We start from the raw sequence: 5,509 nt of genomic DNA, 5'->3' as shown, positions 1-5,509 counted from the left end.
AATAAAATTTCTATAATAGTTAACTAAACCTAAGAAACTTCTTAACTGGTTAATATTACATGGACTACTAGACTCCATTATTGCTTTAACTTTATTTTCTAATGGTCTAAAACCTTCCTTCGAAATAAAGTACCCCAAGTATTCAATACTTGTTTTGAAAAATTCACATTTTTCTTCATTTACCGTGAGACCACAAAGTTTCAATCTATTCAAAACTGCTACTAAATTTTTATTATGTTCCGCAACTGATTTGCCCGTAATCAAAATATCATCGTAAAATATAATTGTTCCGTTTAAACCTTGCAATGAATTAAACATAACCCGCATAAATATACCTGGTGCTGCATTCAAACCATACACCAGTCCAGTATATCTATATAAACCTATGTGTGTAGCTATGGTAATTATATCTCTACTACCCTCACTTAACTGTAATTGTGAATATGCCATTTTCAAATCTAATTTAGAAAACATTACCGCTCCACTGATTTGTGTCAATAAATCCGTAATTACGGGTACTGGAAATTTATTTACAACCAAACCTGGATTAACTGTTAATTTATAATCTCCACAGATCCTAACTGATCCATCTTTCTTAATTATTGGAACAATGGGAGATGCATATCTACTCGTCTGTACTGCTTGTAATATTCCCTCTGAAACAAGTCTATTAATTTCATGTTCGACTTTATCTTTAATAGCTAAAGGTATTTGCCTTGCATTGCACATTTTTGACTGAAATCCCTTTATTAATTCCAGCTCAACACTATATTTATTAAATTTTCCTAATTTATTCGTTAATACGTCTCCAAATTGTGTTTTCAACTTATCGACATCTAAATTGCTTTCTCCATTAGCACCAAAATTATTTACTACCGTGCAATTATTCAAAAAACTAATGCTAATCCCAAATAATTCCATTAAATCTCTACCTAAAATTAAATCCGAACCATTTTCAATAACCACAAATTCAAAATTTTGTTGATTATTATTACATGTAACCAATAAATTTATTGTACCGCTCGCTTTTAGCGGCTTGTTATCGTAACTCGCTAAGTGTAAATTAAATTGCCTTAAATTAACATGATTAAAATATAATTTATAGATACGTTCGGGTATGGCACTAATTCCCGCTCCTGAATCTATCATTGCCTCGAATGAAATATCATTTATTTTCAATTTAATTATATACGGTTCAATCCTCTTATTAATACTTGAGACAAAAATCTTTTTTTTAATGCACAAAATATTTCTACAAAATTTAGCAATGTGACCTTTTTGACCGCATTTAAAACACTTCGAAAATTTATTATTCACAACCTTGCACTCTGATTTAAAGTGCCCGAATTTATTACAATTAAAACACTTTTTCTGTTCCGAATCTAGATGCTTCAATTTCGGTTTAAAATTATTACTATCGCATGATGAACTCCTACTATGCCTCGAATTTAAATAAACACTTCGATGTTTCGATACTGACGGATTATTTTTTGGACTTTTTGACCTTAAACGTGAACTAGCTACTTGATAACACACTTTTTCATCTTTAAAATTTGCTTCTGAAGCCTCTAAACACGCTGCGATTGTAATTAATTTCTCAAACGATTTTTTTTCCCCTCTACGAATAACCGTTCTCTAATTTTAGGGTTTCGCACTTTACAAATGAATAAATCTTTTGAATTATCTTCAAATCTAGTACCGAATTTACAATTTATGGATAAACTTTTTAACCGTGCCGCAAATTTTTTTACACTTTCTCCCGATTCATTAATTACATTATAAAATTTTGATCTTTCTTCAAACAACGAAGTAACATTTTCACAATAATTACCCAAAAATTCACACAAAATTTCTACTGTGACATCATTTATTTTTTTAGGAGTAACCAACTCAATCAATAATTTAAAAGTTTCCTCCTGCAAAGCGTTCAAGAACATAGCACGTTTCTTTTCGGCAGTAATTTTCTCATCATATAATATGAATTAATTCTCCAATCTTGCTTTGAAAACCCCGAAACAATCTGACTTGTGACTGAAGGTCTCTAATGGTTTGATTTGAGCCATGATTTTACAACAAAATTACAACAATATTAAAAAAAAATTATCAACACAAAACTTAAACTACGGACTTAACTTAAGTCTAATGATGTTGAAGCTCTGGTTCTGGTCATCTACTCCCTCCTGTTGCAGATCTTCCTTCTTAACCTCGGCTGTACTCCAAGAATAGCTCTCGACCGATAGTTCCCAAGGATCCGCTCTCAGCTGCTCCTTGCTCCAATACAGCTCCCAGCTGTGCTGCTGTTGTTCAGCCCCGGCTTCTTATGGTTTGAAATATATATATATATATATATATAGGATAAATATTCAGCGGGGAGCTGTATATATATATATATATATACAGCTCCCCGCTGAATATTTATCCTCTTCACGATAACCCCGCTCCCGCGTGATTATCTTGAACAATTTTTTTTTTGATTCCCGTTTCGCAATTCAGCTCCCCGCTTCTTTTCAATCTTATCTTTCAAAGATTCTACGATCCTGTTTTATGAATGTTGCGAGACTCCCCGTCCATCACATTTACAAGAGCACCGCCATTACGTGAATACTCTCCGAATTTCATGAATTTTAACAACACGTTTGCCGCGTAAATTCTTTTAAACTTCGCCACTGTTTTATTAATGACTAAGTTTCCTCGTCGCCACTGTAATATCCTGTAGATTCACCTTAAAAGGGGGCTTGGATTCGGGATTGATAAAATACGTAAGGCTGGTTAAATAATTACAGAGATCGTTTATTGCTTGTTAACTGTGAGACTACAGAATACCGAATGACAATACAGACTACCGCCGAAGTGCTCCCCGCACCTCGCGGCCCGTAGGTAGGTACCGTGTACCACAGAAATAATAAGAGAAAATGTATATATATATATATACACGTATAAACACATACATACATATATATACATTCACATGCATATACACATATAAATACATACGTACACACATACATATACATAGTTGCATACATACATACGCATACATACATGCACACATACATACATACACACACGTACATTTGATATTAAATACAAATAATATGTAAGAGTGATAATGAATAAATGATGAATGTAATGTATTAAATTTAGAAAAGGGTTAATTATTACAATACTCTGTTAACAATTTTTTTAAAAGCTCCTAAGGTACACGACAGGATATCAGCATCAAAATAAGTTTTATTATAATGATTGCAAGTTTCTTAGAAACAAAGAATTTTGCCTGAGACTCGTTGAAGCAATTTCGATATGAAACAATGATTTGTCTCTAGTTTTCTTACTTGGGACTCTAATATTGATTGATGACAAAAGGGCTGGACAGTCAATATGACCACTCAAGACTTTGTGTAAGTAAATCATGTCCGCAGTGTCTCTCCTGCTTTTTAATGTTTTAAGTCCGTAGTGCTTGATAGAGCTTTCCATATCGTAATAACGTAATTGTCTCCTGAAGTTCAAGTGATGTACAAACTTTCTTTGAACAGCTTCAATGCGTTTTGTGTGAATGTTATAAAAAGGATTCCATATGGCAGAAGCGTACTCAAGATGACTACGGACGTAAGAGTAATACAAAATTTTGAGTGTATGGATATTGTTGAATTCCTTTCCAATACGGAATAAAAATCCTAACATGCTCAATGATTTCTTGACAATCTTATCCACATGTGCCTTGAATGAAAGTTTGTCGTCAATCAGTACACCGAGGTCTCGAATTAGATTGACTTTTTTGAGTGGTTGACTGTTTGTAATATGGTAATTATATTCAATTTTATTTTTATTTTTTGTAAAGGTTATTACATAACATTTGGCAGTATTCATGTGGAGATAGTTGACAGTACAATAATCATTAAGCCTATTAAGATCTTGTTGCAGTTTATAACATTCAGTAATAGAGTTAATAGAAAGAAATATTTTCATGTCATCAGCAAAAAGTAAAACTTTAGCATGCTTAAAGCATTTTACAATGTCATTGATAAATATAGTAAAAAGCAACGGTCCCAGGTGAGATCCTTGAGGAACACCTGAAGGTACATTGACAATCTCAGAATTGAAACCGTTTACTGCTATTATCTGGGAGCGTCCGTTTAGGTATGAAACTAGCCATTGGTACAAATTACCGTGATAATGAACATGATAGGATTTTAGTATAGCCTTACAATTATACCAATGTTATAGGCAGTAAATAGTAGCCTACCTTAAAATCTAGGTGAAACGATAGGCCAATCCTACCTTAAAATGAGGATCAGAAACAGATAACACAGAATTGAAAATAACATAAAATAAAAATACCAAAAAAATAGCAGAATCGTATTTATAATTTAACAATAATAACACAGTAAAGAAATAGTATATACGGTCCATGTTTTGTATGGTATCTAGAAAATAATTCTCATGTAAAACGTGAATATGCATAGGCCTTGGCCAATGCATGACATAAGTCAGAGTTAAATGTCCAATTCTGGATAAAAATATGTATGTACCTAGTTTATAATTTTTGAAGCTGAAAAACGCGAAATTGTAAAAGCCTACTATAATATACACGATAAAGGTCAGCGTAAAATTATCAATCGAAATAAAGGTAAGAAAAAATACTACTGAAAAGGCTATTGAAATTGTAAATAGTTAAAAATGATAATTTGGCATAACCATGTTGCCAAATAAATGGTATAACTGTATAGTGTTTTCATTTTGATGGTTCCTTGAGAGATGGCCTGAACCCCCGAGATTGTAATGAATCAGGTTATAGTGTTAAATTTTATATTCCAAATTATAATATTTTTAACACAGTCTAACTTTGCCACTCTTGCATCACGTGCCTGGAGTCTCACTCACATTTGAATTTCTTTGAGCCACAGTCTCCGCAAGTTTGGTAATGTTTTCCGATAACGACGCTCAGATGTTGACTGACTATATTCTATCGAATAATGAAATGCTTCAGATTCTAAATTGTAATTCCTGGGTTTTCTTTCTTCAACAGCAGTTCGCTTCCGCTTTGACAGCAGTCACTCGCCGTTTTTTGCCCTTCGTCTTCATTTCACATTCTTTCTCCATTCCTTTTGTTTCCTATTATCCTATTTTTCGCTTGTTTTTTTGTTTCTCTTCGGAACTTTTATATCACGTTCTCTGATATCTTCACCTCTATTCTTTTGAATACTTTGAAACTTTTCTCGTTCTCAAGCCAAACGTCTTTCTCTTTCTGTTTCTGTGAAGGGCTATTTACCACCAGTGGGTGGTAAGGGCTGGTTGGGAATAAAATTAGGCGGGTAGGGAAACACAGCTTTCTTTTTATAATCTTTATTACATTTGGTTTGTGTTTCTAAATAATAATAAATAAATAGAGAAATAATAATGCTTGCCGACTAATCAACTTAATATTTGAACAAAATATGACGGGTCGAAAATTGTCGGTTAGGGTCTATTAAAATTTTTGAAGCGAAAAGTTAAAAATCTATAATTATTA

Source organism: Hesperophylax consimilis, chromosome 29 (genome assembly GCF_061612785.1).
Source record: "Hesperophylax consimilis isolate HC1 chromosome 29, BYU_Hcon_1.0, whole genome shotgun sequence".
NCBI lineage: Eukaryota > Metazoa > Arthropoda > Insecta > Trichoptera > Limnephilidae > Hesperophylax > Hesperophylax consimilis.
The sequence above is the reverse complement of the archived record's forward strand: the minus strand, read 5'-3'. Positions refer to the sequence as shown.